At 39.6% G+C, this 17,514-nt stretch overlaps 1 protein-coding gene across 9 annotated transcripts in view; it reads right to left on the reverse strand.

Annotated features, from left to right (window-relative positions):
* The window catches only part of auts2a (activator of transcription and developmental regulator AUTS2 a), a 479,781-nt gene that overhangs the window by 433,480 nt on the left and 28,787 nt on the right, over positions 1-17,514 (reverse strand). For all 9 annotated transcript variants that reach the window (XM_044369937.1, XM_044369938.1, XM_044369953.1 and 6 more), the window contains 2 exons: positions 16,134-16,196; positions 13,945-14,076 (listed from right to left, as the gene is read on the reverse strand). The gene's annotated coding sequence lies outside the window, so the exon portion shown is untranslated. The remainder of the gene's footprint in view (positions 1-13,944; positions 14,077-16,133; positions 16,197-17,514) is intronic.

A 17,514-nucleotide genomic window follows, 5' to 3' on the forward strand; every position in this document is an offset into this window, starting at 1 on the left:
TTTATAGTAAATCTTTCACTCCAGTGCGCAAATATTAATTTTCTGTCATTAAAAATGTTTGCTCACCACGTATAGCATACCTATTGTAAATCACCCCATAAACATTGAACCATTAAATCTGTGACACAAGGATGTAATAAGTTCACAAATCACTGTGTAATGAAGTAAAGAGGTTTAATTTATGACACTTATCTGAGCAAAGTGACTGTAATTAGAGATGACGTTTGTCAAACTGGCTTGTTGAGAGCTGGGTGTTCTGTTTCACATCAGTGAAGTCAGAGGTGAGGCGAGAAACAAGAAATGGAGAACCCAATTGCAGCTGTGAGAGAAGAGAGTGGATAGAGAGGGAGTGATGAAGAGCAGGAGATTATTACTTTGACAGCAGTGGGTTGGTGACGTGGATAAGGGCTCCGCATTAGAATACAGAGTCTGCAATCTGCACCTTTAGACAAAATGCGCGCGCGCGCACACACACACACACACACACACACACACACACACACACACACACACACACACACACACACACACACACACACACACACACACACACACACACACACACACACACACACACACACAAAGCACAGCCAGGCTCATGTATTCCACGCTGCAGTGACAGTAATACCACATCATTATTACTGTGGCTATGACACAACAGCAGATATTGCCTGATGTGCCCATTTTTCATCCTCCGATTTATAATTAGATTGATTTGGAATCGAACAAATTAAAGAATGAGACATTTCCCTGTCCAAATGGCTAATTGGATCGACTGTTAATGGCTGCTAAGAGAAACGTCAAGTTTAATTTCACACTTATTGACATGCAGTTGATGTGGACGACATTAATCTAATGATTATTCATACGACTTTCCTATTATCATCTCTCTCTCCCTCTCTCTCTCACTTTCTCTCACCAGGCATATCATTAAGCCAAAGCACAACCATTAACCAGCATGGTTGCCATGGAAAATTCTCTTGATGATTTACTACCCACTGTTCAAATGGAATGGCAATTGTGTTACACTGGCTGCCTACTACATTTGTTGCACGTTGTATCTGAGCGCAGGACTGCTGCATTAAAATCACTTTTACAGATGCCTCCATAGCTCAAGGCTAAAAAAAACAAAAAAAAAAACTGTCTCCTCGCTTTCATCTCTAGCATCTCTCATCATAGCATCTTGATTAAAGTGGGCTTAACAAGTAAAGTCAATAAGTTCATCTGGTACGTCTCTTTCATAGACAGATATTTTAACTCCTCAATGTGAGTTTCTCAGCAAATTAAGACACAGAATATCTTCATGTACAGTCTGTATGAGTCAGTATGGTGTGAAGGAACTCTAGAGAATCAAACCCTGACATTGTTCTTTATGTTATGGACCACATGTAGTTTCATCTTGCCAAAACAAAATCTGTGTCACTACATTCAGCTGTAAATATACAGTATGTATAACATATAGATTGCTGGGGGTGGTGCTATGGCAAGCTGCAAATGAGTAAAGTGTTGATAGTAAAAATGTGTCAATATCAGTGTGACTGTTGCAGATGGCTGTTATAAATATTTCTGAAGTTTTGCCACAACTTTACATCCAAAACAATTGCTAAGGAGATTGGATATTCTTCTGAGATGTTAAGGCAGCAAAGTTGAACTGTAGCCAGCTCTAAATCCATAACTGAAGTGCTGCCAGATTGGGTTTGCTAAGTAACTTGCAGGAATAATATTTGTCTTAAGTGGTGTTTCTACAGTGAAAATGAGAAGACTGCCAAATAAAACAGCTAATGTATGGTTCAAGGAATGTATTTTCTTTGACAAAAAAAAGCACTGAATTTGTACAAGATTCACTTATAGTTTACATTTATTAACAAAAAAGTATTTTTTTTATCTTTAAACTTAAGATAATTTGACATAAAGTACTGTATAGTCTCAATAAAACAGCAATTCCAGCTAAAATCTACACAGAGTTGTGGGCATTTCCCTGGTGCCTGCTACAGTCTAAAAAGTTTGTACAGTGACACCAAAACTCTAGTGGTGTCTTGGGATTCTGTGTCCTTTAAGCACATTGAGGCAATGAGGCATCAGTGTTGTGCAGTCAAAAGACCATGGGAACAGTTAGGAAGGACAAAGTGTGCTTTGAAACACTGATTAGTATTTCCAACAACATTTGCAAGAGCTTATTCATGAGGCTGTAGTTCACTGAGAGAGGAGGCAAAGACTACAACACGAATGAACTCCTCACATGTTCAATCCACACACACTTTTCCCCTCACAGTCTGACTGCTGGTAAACAGTCAGAACTCTCTTTATGGTCTCTTAGTATCTCAAACATTGACTTTGTACAGACATTCTCACAGGGAACAACAAAATAGTTCAATTACAAAGTATTTGTTTATTTTTCTAGGAAACTTCTCTATCTCCACTTCTCACATCCTGAGGAAAGTTAATATCACTCAATCCGTAACACTTTGAAATGCATAAATGAGGTTTGCAGATGGGGATGGGTGGGTGCCATGAGTGTGTTGTGCTGGCTTAGAGAGATGCAACGTGAGCCTGCGGGGAGTTTATCAGATCAAGGTGCTTCAACATGTAAACTCAGGGTCCCTGGAGGTGTGAGGGATTAGGTTTGGGAAAGGTTTCCTTTGGTCTCCTGAAGCCACTATATCCTGGAGAAAATTGGCTTTCTGGACCAAAAAAAACACTGTGCGGAGAGAGATAGGAGGCATTAAACACGAGGGAAACATCCTGAGAGGAAGGCAGAGAAATAGTCACAAAAACAATTATCACACTCTATCTGCAGATTTCGGTTCACTCATTTTTTAAAATGAATTCAAGAGAGGCTATATGAGCGTAAATGACTGGATAGGATGAATATTTCATGCAGTGTAAACATCTTGTGATGATTGCCTTATAATGTTTTGGTACTGAAGAAGAGATGAGTGTGAAGAATGATGATTCTGGAGAAATATCCAGCGTAATCAGCTGCCTAGTTTACAGTTTAAGTCTTCCAGACACATTCCAACCCTGTACATACAGTACATGCACAGCCTAATCCGAGTGCCAACTGATTGTGTGGATCAAAGCACATCTGAGTGTAATATGACAATGTTATTAGTCTAATTACAGAGCTCCACGCCAAATACAAGATTTCAAAACAACAGCTGTTTATATTACAGGAGTAGAGGGGAAGGATAACAATGGGCTTAGGGCAGAGACGATAAGGACTTTTTGTTTTTTTTATATTGGGTGAGTTTTATGGAACAGATGGACTTAACTTATCCTGAAGGAGTGAGAGGTCTGTTAGTTTTCATTCCACCCACTAATACTTGAATTAGAATGGATTAAGTGGGCAGTAAGTGACCCGAGCAGGTGATCAAACACTGAACAGGGTAATAATAGTCACACACATCAGACAGAGGCACAGAATGTCCACATTTTTTCATTGGTGTTACAGATGATACTGTTTGCATTGAGATGATAGAATGCCTCTGCAAATGAATGTAATGAAATGTTTATACCTGTCATGTCTGCAAAACTTGTTTTTAGATGCCCTTCACCTTCTTGTCAACTGTTGGAGCCAGAGACAGAAAAAAAACAGTCCTCTCCAAGCTATTACATCTTCTGAATGACAGATTAATTCTCAACATGACATGCAAGAAAAGAAGTGGAAAAAAGCTGTAGAAATCTTAATGTCTCATAGAAAACTTTGACTTTGTGTTAAAAGAGGATGAAAGTACATCACAGAGCAGAGCTAATATGGATGTGCATCCATTGCGTTTCTGTATTTAATATCTCATTGAGACTTAAATACATTAATTCTGTGATTCTGTGCTACAGCCAGTAGTGAAGTCAAATATCCTCTACAGCCAGCTGATTAGTATGCATCAAAACTCCTGTCACACAAATGCTAGTAAAACTCACTTTTACTTGCTGGTGGAGCAGGTGCTGCACCTGTAAACTAAACCTGACAATGTGATAATTTGCACTAAAATTTGGGGATGAATGTTAATAAGAAAATCAGATTACTGAAATGTATGAAACATTTCTGTCTGAAAAGTTATGGCTGGCTCAAATATTTAAATGTGTGGAACTACTCAATGAGCATGTTGATGAACATGTCAGAGTAAAACAGTTCTTTAGAAAAACAGTGTAATCTGTTTTGGTCACTATCTTGCATCACTGGGTCAACTGAAGAAATGTGTACTGTTGTGAGAAAATGATTTTCATTTGACAATAATGCCAAAGCAAATGAGAAAAACATGGATGGAGCATTTATATACACAGGTCACAGTACATGTGTAAGTACAGTACAAAGTACTGAACTTATCCTCATATCCAGTCAGATCACGGACAGGTTAAGAGTTAAATGTCCCCCTCAAAGACACTTCAACAGGTCACCAACCACTGCGCTGCCCCCTCTGCTCTAATGGAATGTGTTCCTGAGCCAGAAGAGAACTTAAGACTTCATCTATCCATCATTACTGTCCATAACGTCCCATGAGGACAACATTCAGGCTTCCACCCTGAGTCCTGAATGACACTAGCCTCCATCCTTGACCAAGTTTTCAGGATAGGAAAAGTTGTGATCACTTATCTGGCTCTAAATACACACATACTAATTCTAGTTTACAGAAATCACTGCAGTGGTTAGAGTGAACCTTGATTTAAATAAACCGTGTTTTACGGTCAGGGAAGAAAAAAAGGCAAGTCCTAAAGGGAAACTGGTTGGATTACATGGCCTTTTGAACGGGTAACAATCTCCATGTGTGTTTGTCTCTATGTGCTCTCAGCACAGGCTGGTAAGAAATAGGATCCAGCAGTGACTTTTCACCGCAGGAATGTTGGGGTTTCTGAAGAGAAGAATTAAGAACCGGTGGCAAGAAAAGAGCAAGAGCCTATTTATCAGTTTCTCACTTCTTCTTTTCTGTCAGCTTGGATATAAAGGCATTCAAACCAAGCCCCCATTTTAGCCTGGTTCCCTGATCTTGGCTTTCCTTGAGTCGGTCCATCTTTAAATCCCCCCATCAATCCCTTAGATCCAGCAGCCCAAGCCAGGCTGTTACAGATGAAGAGATTGGGAGAAAGATTGAACAAAAGGACTCTTTCGATCAGCAGGTGGAAAACACACAGCTCAGCAAAAGTCTGTCCAAATGAGAGTATATAAAATATGGTTTACGTGTAATCAGTTTCATCTGAGCCCACTGGAAGTAGTCTGTTCCAATATCCTGCTCTATAATGATTCTTTTCTTCCTCAGGAATGCCTTTGAGAAAGGTTAAAGGTCCCATTGCATTCCAATTCAGACAGACATAAGTTAACTCCAGTGCTTGCCACAGCCTGAATTTATGTACAACGATCCAATGTTAACTTGTGAATCAAACAGTGAGAATCAAACAAAGTCCTAGAGCTCAGTATTTCTTTGTAGAAAGATTCCACAAGCTAAGTGTAAATCATGATAATGGAATATAGAGGAAATATAGAGGAAATTCATCACAGGCTACATAGGACTTAGCTGTTAAAGTTTTCTCAATATATATATTTGTTTGCATGTCTTTCCCTCCAGCTCTGGCAAAATAAATATATGTGCTGTCTGTATGAACTGCCTCTTCCACAGTGCACCGGGGTCATGCCTCTTCCACCGGGGTCATGTTTAATGAACACCCCGCCCACCGCTGATGTGTTGCCTTCTTCTCACGCTGCAGTTGTCCTCAGATGACTGCTGCCAGGCTGGGGGTGAGTAAGCAGAGAAAGAGAGAGCGAGAGGAGAGATGCCTCAGACTGCCTAGGGAACAGCGCAGCATCAGCTCGCAAATCAATGGGTATTGTGAACCAGTGAGAAAAGAAGCCCGCTGTGATACACTGAACCAGACTGCACTCGCTCTCTTTCACCTGTGGAACAGACTTGTGTAAGCGGAGACTGCGTGGGGTGCTTTTGCTGCAGATGGGGGGGGGGGGGAATTTTAGACAATCTGGCCTCGATCGCAGCCATAACTAACTTCACGATGAAGGATGAAGGGGAGGAACGAAAGCAGGGGAGAGAGGTCAAAGGAAGTACAGAGGGACTCATTTCTCCAACAGTTTGCTGTTTGTTTGCTGAAGTATCTGGCCAAGTTTGGCTTTTTATTTAAAAAAAAAATAAAAGAATGTTGGCTAGTCAGTGCTTTCCACATTTACAAAGTATTCATGAAACTTAGTTTAAATAATGTTGCAGATTGCAGAAATAATCAATACTGCATTGTTTGTTAACAGGAGGACATTACTTTCTTGGGAACTGTAGTATCTCATTTCTTTGATTAAAAAAAAAAACAGAATTTTGAACTTGTAATTTTTGAGTGAGATTTGTTTAGCAATGAAAAACTAATTTAAAGATATACAAAAATATGGAAGCAAAATATTAGCTTTAATCAAAAATTATCTGCATTTTCAGTGTCTGTAGATGCTGTTGATACTAGTGCCGCTTTCCTATTGGTGCTTCAAGTGTTGTCGGGTATCTCTGTTGTGGTCGTCTTTCATAAGAAGCAGCATGAGAAGAGGAAATGAGAAGACCCAGGGTGGAGAACGCCTGCTGCATGCAACTGCAGTAAAGGTAGATGAAGAACACATCAGCAAGAGGAGGAGGAGGAAGAGGACGTGGAGAGAGATAATGGGAGTGGAGGAAGGAAGGTGCAACACTGCCCCCATGTGAAAGGATTTCGGTGGTTAAAGGCGTATATTGTAGCTCGTCCTCTCTCATTCTCTCCTGGCAGCCCTCTATCAGCAAAGAGCCATTACATGCGTCTTCCTTGTTCAACACCTGCAACGGGGAGTCGTGCCCTTTTATGAGCGAGGCTTTATGTGGCTTTCAGCCTAGATCCCTTGTCAGGCTTAAGTCCCCATCGCTCCAACCTTTGACACGTTCCCTCCTTGTTTACGGTAAGGAACCCTCTGCCAGTAAATTTCATGTCAGTCAGCAAAATAAAAGCAAGAGAGGTGCCAAGAGTCTGTCAGGAGAGACAGCACTGGCAGATTAGTGTGAAACTGGTCTGCAGACAGTTTTCTAGAGTTTCTAGAGTTACCTGTTGGGGAGAAGAGTGGATGGATGTCTTTTTTGGTTGGTAGAGACGAGTGGAAAAGAGGCTGTGAAGATCTTTAATGTTATTCAGATCCTGCTGACCTTTCTCGTGGCATGTTTGCTGGCTTTTTTGAAAAGGGCAACCATGAAAAATAAGAGCAAGGATTTCCATACAGCAGGCACAAAGCAGACAAGAGGCGGACAACCTTTGAAATGCTGACAGTCTTTGTAAAGCGTATAGAGCTGATTACAACGCTGATACTGACTGCGCAGTGACACGACACGGTATTACAAAAGAGGAAAACAGATATAGATACAAACCAGTTGAGTAGTTGTAAAAAAAAAAAAAAGCTGTTACAAATTCAGCTGGAAATGTAAACACTTATCTGACCCTTATTTTAAAAGTTGGACAATCCTAAAAGTCCATCTGAGCTCTTCGGATAACGTTCAACAGATAGTGATGTTCACTAGGAAACAAACTGGTTGGAAAAACTCAAAGTGTCTTGGAGGGCAGAAATGATTCCCTGGTTGAGACCTACAGAACCATGCCCATCTAAGGAAGCAGAGAGGGTAGAGAGAAAAACACTCAGCATGGAGGAAGAATTACTATCAGACGTAAACTAAAATAACTCCTCTTTTGATACTACATGCTTTCTATGAGCCACTGTTAAAAAAAGCATTGTACAAAAATAATTAGAAAAATCACAAAAAAGGTATATTATTGCTGTTGCCTTCGGAAAATGCTGTATCTCTAATTAATTACATTTTTGCAATATTTTCATAATCTTTAGAATTTAACTTCAATTAAAAGATTATAAGCTTTTCAATGGAGAGAGAATTCTGCAAAGTGTGGGGCTCATGAAAACTCAATTCATAGAATAAACGTGTCCCCTGCATATGAGAAAGGTATTTGCATTATAGGCTACAGTAATAAAGCTGTAGGTCAGAGCAGCTCCTGCCTGTGTGCACTATGCAATTAAATGTTCTGTGATTAATTAAATGGGCATTAGATACAGTAATTTAAGCATTTTCTGACAGTAGCAGGTAAACTGTCGCAAATAATATTTTTATTGTCCTCTCGTAAATTGACACTGTATTTAAAACCTAACATTTAAAACAACGATGGGCAGTTTCTTTAGCAACAAACGACAATAACACCTCCATACCTGTACACCTATGCCTAATTCATCAAACACTAGAAAAGAATTTTGAATAAATGAATCGTGCTAAGTTGACATGAATCCTAATGTCTGATTTCACAATAGAAAGGGTCGGTCATAAATTATTCCCTTGCAGCCTTGAAACTGTTTCGTTACTGGCATTTTAATCCTCGTCATGACAACAGATGCAAAACAGTTTTAAGGACTCTTTCCCTGTAAAATGTGCTGTGCATCTAATTCCATTCAAAGTCACAGCAGTAAATGTAAACACATTTTTGTAATTAGTCTCAAATCAGCAAAATATTATTCCGCTGCATATAACTATCAACATCACAATGTATGCCCACAGGGCTCATTTTTCATATGTCATGTCAATGGATTCAAGTGACAAATACTGTAAGCACAGCTTCCACTACTGTGTAGCAAATTTCACTCTGACAGGATAGTGGGAGAAATAAAAGTGAGCTCCTCTTTTCCCTTGTTCAGCACAACGGCAGCTTTGTTCTTAAAATAGTCGGCCTTGTGATTTAAATTCAGTCTGGAGTATTGAGAGCAATGAGACAAGATCAAAGAGGTCTCTTTAGACTCACTTACTGTAGAAGAGAGAGGAGGCGAGAGAAGAGAGGAGAGAAAATACAAGTCTCACTGGATCATAGGGAAATTGTTCTCTGCACACTTCCAGCAAATCATATTAGATAGAGTCACTGTGGCAACTAGAGAAGATAATCTTTAATGTGCTCTTTAATGAGAGGGAAAATGTTTGTCTCTTGTGATTGAAGCTCTCGCTGTGCAAATTATATCCAAATCAGTTCACCAGCATGGGCTCTTCACTGATGAAGATTGGCTGAGGGATAGCATTCAATTAGCACATTAGATTGACACAATCAGAACATGTAATGGGTTTTAAGGCCTTGGCTACAGGCTCATCACTCAGTGACTGTGAATGTCTCCAAAAAGGTCAATATTAGATAACTGAAAGAGGAATATTCCTCTGATCTCACTCTATTAGAAGATGAGCTTTCAGTTACTGCAGCACACTGGGAGGTCTGGACAGATCTGTCAGGTTTGTTCTAGAGGACTGTACTCTTTGGTGGATTTGATAACTACAGCTGTTCCAGAAACATCTTATGGGACATTTTATATCTCCCACATTAAAAAGGACTTGCACACTCACACACATGGTATAACCATGGCCATGTGACTTCACTTATTTTGGATGATTAGAGCTCTTCTCACCAGTGTGCAGGCTGCGTTTGATTAACACGCATTAACAATTTCTGCACTCTCCAAATTACATTCTTAAAGCAATTAAGTAATGAGGGAGAAAATCCAGAGTCCTGGTGTCATGCAAAAACAATTCTAGTTCAGCTGAAGCTAATATCAGACTTGAGCATTGAGTTAGACAAAACAAGTGAGTATCTTCAAAAGTCTTTTTTAGTACAAAATACCTGCTTTGTGTTGCTACTTCACACACTTGGCAAACTGTCTATGGAAGCACAAAGATGGAATTTGGTACTAAAAAGACTAACTTTGTCTAATTCACATTGCTGGAACGCATTAACTTTGGCTGAATTTAAGATTGCATTTTTGCATCAAACACTCATGCAAGAACCACTCGTACAAACAGATTTGTTCTAAAGAGGCGCATATGAGTTATTTAAGAACATTTATGGCATTCATCAATGTTCTCATACTCACACTTACAGTAGGAGTGATCCAGACCTGTCGTATGAGTCCTGAACAGATAGTCTCTGCCTTTCTTCACAAGGAGAAAACACTTGTTTGACTTAGAATTATAATGTCTTAATCTGAATGAATTTGTAGTTTAAACATGAAAACAAATCAACAAAAATAAAATATGACTAAAACAAAATGAATTCTGAATTAATATTCTGTTCATGATCTTATCATCATTGCTGACAGTTTATTGAGAGGGTTTTTAGTCTTATTGATTTTTATTGGCATATTTTACTCAGCAGCTGATAGCCTACATTACAGTAGTTGCCAGGACTGTGTGTCATCTTGTGTTACAGCTGACAGTGTAACATCACCTGTAGGCTATAATATTCTCTCCTCTAGTATCTCTGTGACTGTCACATTCCCTGAATGCCTCCCATCACAAACGCTTTGCTTTCGGAAGATTTTTTTAGCATCTACCTTCACATCGAAGCATTCCGTCTTTGTTTCTGTCACACTACAGTGCTGCTCTATGTCGTATCATTATTTTACTGTTTTATATTTATATATGGCAACTGTAGGGTCGTTGATTGTGCTAATGATCAGATCTCAAGAACGTGCACCGCCTCATGAACAGGTGAACTACATCAGGCTGAAACAAGCAATTTACAACAAATTCAGGCAATTAAGAACGTTTGTTAAATGTGATTTGGAACATTTGTACAAGCAAACCTCACAGAAAAAAGTAAGAGTTTTAAGATACGAACATGAAAATGTTCTTGAATGATTTAATAACAGTTAACAACTACAGATATCAAAATTGACATGTTGAATTAAATTCATCACCTTCATATTCATATCAATCTGATTTCCTCACTGAGTTCAAATATACAGCCAGCTATGTAATACACACACAGGTTTGTGTTTAGGAGGCAGGTGTCTGTATTCTGTAAAGACATGCTCCTAATCCTAACTTAATAAACCTCTATGATTATCCCAAAATCTAGCTGAAAGTGTACAAGAACAGATGTGTACACGTGAACACAAAAGCACTCTATTTACAACACCAAAGCTACAGCAATTATGGAGCATCTTCACACGCCTAATTAATTCAATCCATTGTTCTGTCTATTGCTTTTGTTTTCATCTCTAACATGCAAATTATACTAATCTGGCAAATTAAACACCTTGTCAAACAAACCTGCACAGATAAAAGACAATTATTTTAGATGACTATATGACTATGGAATGATGATGATGTGAAGAGACCTTTTAATTCTGTGGTTCATGGTTTGTGCTTTATTATCATCCATTAGTCAACAGTAACATGCTGATCAAATGTAATATTATTGATCTAAGCACGGCACTGCAAAATAAAATGAAAATGCTCTCCAAGAGGGAAGCATTATTCCCTAAACAAGTTCAACAGTCTCTTTTGTTAGAGTCAGCCACTATTCTGTGTGTCCACATACCACCACAAACCCCCCCACAGGCCTTGTAACCTTTGACCCCTGTGCAGCCGAGCGAGCCGTTCCTTCCAGAAATCAGCTCGATTCCCCGAGAGCGGCGTGGACAGCTTCAGCCGACGGGTTGATTAAACAAGTCCCAGAGGCCGGCAGTGTCACAGCTGCCCACCTGACCGGATTATCGATGGAGGGGACGTCAGAGAATTTGGTTTTCTAGGTGACGAGGTAGGGCCCTTCATGGTAATGTTGTATGATATCAGCTCCTCCGAACCACCGGAGATGATTAACAGCGAGCTGTCAGCACAGTGTAATCACAGTGTGAAATCGATGCCTCGCACCTCGCCCTCTTTTTTCTTTTTGCCTGTCTGTCTCTACTTAAAACTTACAGTAAACCCAAGCGCATATCATTAGATTATAGGCAGAGCTGTTTATAGCCTGAAGACAAAGACTGAGACAAATGGAGAGAATCATGAAGAGCTGTCTGCATGAGCGGATTGATTACAGTGCTTTATACCGTCATCACCACACACATATTAGCTGCTACATGCATGTGCTGTATATCTACAAGTCTAACTAGTCTCTTGATTTTCAGTCAGGTGAATATAAACTATTCCACAATAGGAGACAGATCCCTCTCAACAGCTGTCAACAGTGATAGAAAGCTGAATGTATTTACTGTATACCTGCATCTTCCCTGTTCATACAGTATGAGCTCCTGCATCATGTGACTCACACGACAAACCACTACATGTTTTTGTAGAGTTGATGGGTTTTTTTCTGGCGTCATCACTGCCACTGCAGTGATCATGACTAACAATATCAACTGTGTCTTTGTTGTTCATACTGCTATATGTATTTCTACAGTCTTCCTTGCAAATGCTGTGGTGTAGTTTAATAAGATTGCGACTTAAACACCACTACAAATAGTATTTAGGGGCCGACTTTACACCACAAGGCAAAGAAACAGAAGAAGCAGACTTGGAAAGCTTTCAGATAATCAGCTTTAGGTCATTTATGTGAAGCGCAAACAATCTTCACATTATAATCTTTTTTCCATCTTGCCGTAATGCTTACTTCATACTGTGTGCTATTATGTAAAAACCCTAAATATTGCATTAAAAATTCATAGTGTCCATTTAACCCCTGCTGTAACAACAGAGCCTGGAGCGGGCCTTGAAAAGCTAATTTCTAGTTTGGATTGAGTGCTCAAAGAGTGAAAAAATACCTTTCATAAAGGCTGAGCATATCAGTGCTTAAATGAATCTCATCATGCCAACAGCTTTAGCCATCACTATTAATAATATCCACTTTTCATAAAGCTGCTGATTTCTTTTATTTACGCTCAGTCGTCTCCGCTGGCTGCCAGTGGAAAGCGGGGCCTGCATAATCACTGCTAATAAATTAAGCCCAATAGAACTGTCACATCTCATTTGGACTCATTTGCACATGATTGTGTTTGTTTATGTTCGGTCTGGTTGGGGGAAAAAAAAAAAAAAAAAAAAGGTTTGACTGGCAAATCGCTGGAATTAATGAATTTCACTGCCGTCCCTCTCCACCCTCCCTTCCTCCCCAAGCTGCATGAGAAATCAAACGCTTTCTCTCTGTTTCCTCTGGCAGAAACTCAACATGGTGGAGTGATCCTGAGTCGAGCACAGCTGTCAGACATCAACAGACATCTTTCTTTGATGTGTGTGTGTGTGTTTGTGTGTGTGTCCGTGTTTCTGTGTGGACGCTCTCTCCTGGATTATTAGTGTGGTGCATATAATAAAAAGCAATCAGCTGCTAGGAGAGAATGATTTAGACTGAAGATGATGACGGGCGTCGAGCTGAACGGTGAATGACTTTCCGTTCGCCACCTCTAAACCACTCTCACTTCGTTCTCACTGTCTCACACACATCCTTATCACACACACTCGACGTCCTCATGTAGGACAGTTACGGAATGTCTAATGTGTGAGGTTAGATGGTGAATAACACTAGAAATGATATTAGATTGTGAATCAAGTGAATTATGTTTTTGGAAGCTATGTTACACTACTGTGCACCTAGACACACTGGTGCTTTGAGCTAAATGCTAACGTCAGCATGTTTATGGACTCACAGTAATGATGCTGACATACGGATATTAGGTGTAATGTTCTGAGCTGATTCCCCTTATTTTAAATCCACATTATTGTTAAGGTGTTTACACATATTTCCAACCCAACACCGTCCAGTTAACTATGACTACCTTTAACAGTTACACATAAGGAAATTCCCTTTTAAGCATTCACACATATCATAGTGATTTTCTGCATTTACAAGTCTAAAAATGATCCCATTATTTCCATTTATCCAGCATTAGAGGTGAAGTTTTACACTCCATCTTATAAATAAGCCAAGGAATCAAGTTTCACTCCTTTTGTAGAATACTTTTAGTGAGATGAACAATATAGTAACAATCTAATATCACGCATATCATCCTGTAACTTCATCCTCTATCAGAACAGGTAAGTGGAGCACATAGATCTGTGTTCAGGAACCCCGGTTGAGTGTCTGGCTTTAGTTAATCAGAAACCTGACATCCATCACTTCTGTCTGCTGTCTGGAACTGACCTGAACAAGAAATAAGGTGGCAGGAAGAGATCGCTGGTCAGAGTCCTCATCAATCAGCAGTACGCCATCATGATATCTCAGCACATCAGCCCACGTCTCCTCCCCGTCTCCACAAATCATTGCTTCCGAAATCTGAAGAAGAGGGAATATGAATGATGTCTGTAAGTGTCCGAGTTCATTTATCTGTCCATTGGTCTTGTCTGTCTGCTTGTTTGATACTCTGCAGCTTGTGCACACGCACAAACACATACTTACGATACTTCATTTTGTGTAGTTATTTTGTGTTATTATTCAGAGCAGAAAAAGCTAGATAACTTGGTTGACTCGTGTTAAAAGTCATTCCCATTGGCTATGTTGTGCCAAGACTAAAACTCGGTGCTTAACTGAGTTGTGTGTAGCACCGTTTATCAGTACCAAGGGTTAGTGCCAAATGCTTAGTCAGCTTCTTTGATCAGATATTGCCTGATTTTGATTACAACAGTTACTTTATACTGTATTTTGGCAAAAACAGTCTGACGATGTTAAATGCTGCGTTTAAAACTTTTTTCATTTGGTATCGTTACCAAAAATTTCAAATGACATCCAGCACCCTGGTTGTGTTTTCTAACAGTTGAGTCAGTCTACTGTGTCTCTGTTGTAATACTGAATGGAGCCACAAAAGCTGAGAACTGTGTACAAAGTTGCCGCTATGACCAACTGGTGCAGGTTGAGTTGACTATGTTCAACTGCTCATGTATGACTAGAGAATGAGGTGCCGTGGAGACCTGGTATTGTAAGGCTGACACCAAGTACTGTAGAATGAAGTAGCAGTGTGGAAAATCGCCATTCAGCTATCTGTGGGCTCTCTAAGCTAATTGGCTATCACAGAGCTTCTGCTATATGCTGCTAGCTCTCTCTGTCCTCACCAGCCAGCCACATTACAGTTTGAGTGACACCGTTTCAAGTTCATCACCGGCAAAAGCTTGACACAGAGTTGTAGCTGTATAACATATGTTGCAAGGGCAACATTAATGATCTAATTATATTGTCATGATATCCACAACCTTACTATTGCCTTTGACATGTAAGAAGCATTGAGCAAAATCATCTTCATTAACAATTTTCATTCATATCTTTCTCTGGCTTTTATCTCTTGTCTGTGATTTTCAGTGCCAAATCAATCTAAAGCTCTGTTTCTAATTTCCACAATGTCTATACTTCTTGGAGCACACTTTCATCCTCGAGGCTTATCAAAAGCAACCAGCAGCATGTTGCTCTGGCAGCAACCAGACTTCCAGCACCGCTTATCAACCATTCAGGTAAGACACAAACTGAAGAGACGTACTGTTGTGCTGCTTTCTCTGAAAAGAGGCTTCAGCTGTACAAATAAATAATGTAATGCCTTGCAAGGTGAGGCATGTTTCCTGCCTGATCAACATGACTTCCTTTGATAGCTGACTGTGTCAACATCTTTGCCCTTCACTATATGTCTTGCCTGGCTGCTACATCTTCCTACGCAGTACCTTCCCAGGGCTTCACGGCAGAGGCAGAGAAAACGAGATTAAAGAAGCCAGGAGAGAGAGAGGAAGCAGCGTTTTCTCATAAAGGAAGAAAAGCTGCGTTAATGAGCAGAGGCCCGACACCCTAATTAGGATGTCGAAACCTCTGTATCTTGTAAAGCCCTCCAAACGTCTTGTCCTCCGTTACTGCCTCGCTTCTCCTCTGCTCTGCTGCCTGTTGGGCTGCCATGCTGTGTGGAACATTTTAGATCATTAATAAATCATTACCCGATCATTTTGAGGCAACGGAGGAGTTACCGTAAATAAACAGGAGCACGGCCCAGAAGACTGGCAGCCTCCTCCACCCCCTACACACATTTCACATTGTGTAAGTAGGTAGGCAAAGTAAATCTGCTACATTGCTCATTTGATTTGAGATTCACAACTGGATAGAGGGTTGCCTTTGACAGAGTTCAATAAAAACATGTATGGTTTTAAATATATGTGTATAACATGCATGTCTGCATATATTATACTGTCTGTATGCAGCACACATCTTATGAAATAAACTAATTAAAAACACGTGGGATAAAAATAGCAGATATGACAGTGTAGAAGTAGCAGAGTGAAAATATGGTTAAAACAGTGTTTACAGAAGGAAACATGCATTTTATTTTAAATTCCATCCATCAACATTTCAGCACATCTGACCTTCTTCAGGATGAGATCCAGTAATCCAGTCACTGAAGCGTCCAACATCAACATGTCCAGATCCTAAGAATGCAAAATAGAAACACATTAAAGTAACAAATTAGAAAAACATCTCATTATCTGCTTTAAAAAATGTAAACATCCAAGTTATACAAACATGAGGCAAAGCAGTGAAAGAGCAAGGATTCATTATAAATATCCTTAAGTACTTTAAGTGTAATATTAAAAAAAAAGCATTTGCATTTTGAACACAACATGCGCCGATCCAAAGAATTTAAAATTTAAGTTTCCTGTCAAAAAACCGTGTTTGTTATTTATGAGTTACACTCAACATTAGTGCTTCTGATGTGTCATGTTGGTATGTTTATTCTTGCAAAGCTTCATGTCAGCTTCCCCCATCATTATGCATGGAACAACTAAGAACATTCTCTTTCTGTGACAGAAAGCACCAGGAAATGTGGTGTTAATTTTGTTGTTTTTTTTAAAAAAAAAGCTCACTGTTGGACCTTGAAAACAATCAAGCTTTAGCCCAAATGAAAGGAAGAGAAAAGCCAGCGCAGATAAGAGAGAGACAAAGTGACATCGGTGAATACCATAAATCTTTACAGTGTAAGCAGGAGATTCAAGTAGTGTAGAAGAATAAGGAAGCCCATGAAGGAAGATGCATGTATACCGTCTCCATCACCATACTCCATCTGACTGATGATGCAGATGTAGTGAACCTGACATCTTTGCTAACTAAGCATGTGCTGCTTCAAAACAACCCTCTGAGTAACTAGACAGACTCCCAACTTCTACCTCCAGTGAAAATAAAGCACTTGTTTCTGACTCTCTGCTACACTAAATCTCTACTCATGCTCCAGTAAGTTGCTTTTATAGACTGTAAGACTGTGAGTAAAAGAAATATCACATTGGAACACACTTAGCAAAAAGAAGAGAACACAAACTATTGATCCAATTTAACGGTGGGTAACAGGATATTGTGTTTTGTTGAATTTGTGGCTTGTGCCAAAAGCCTGGTAGCGTTGTGTGTATCGATTTGTCTGGCTGTAAAAGTACTTCAGAATCAGAGCGGAGTTTGGCAGATCCGTCTTATTCAACACACTTGCAATAATTTTTCTTTCTTCTGCCTCTGTCGCACTCTCTCTATTTTCCTCTCTATTGAAATCTTGCACTGTAGGTTATGACAGCTGTACACCTGTGTTACACAACTCTAACAGATCAGATTCTATCTTTCTGTCACGGCTTATATTCAGTTCCTCTCTGGGTCACGTCTATTCTAATGAAGCCAGTGCATTAAAGGGTCAACTTAACTAGTGATCTGAGTTACAATGACTGGATCAGAGAAAGGAGAGTGTGCCTGTGTGTGTTTTTGTGTATA

This window comes from Thunnus albacares, chromosome 13, assembly GCF_914725855.1.
Source record: "Thunnus albacares chromosome 13, fThuAlb1.1, whole genome shotgun sequence".
Classification (NCBI taxonomy): domain Eukaryota; kingdom Metazoa; phylum Chordata; class Actinopteri; order Scombriformes; family Scombridae; genus Thunnus; species Thunnus albacares.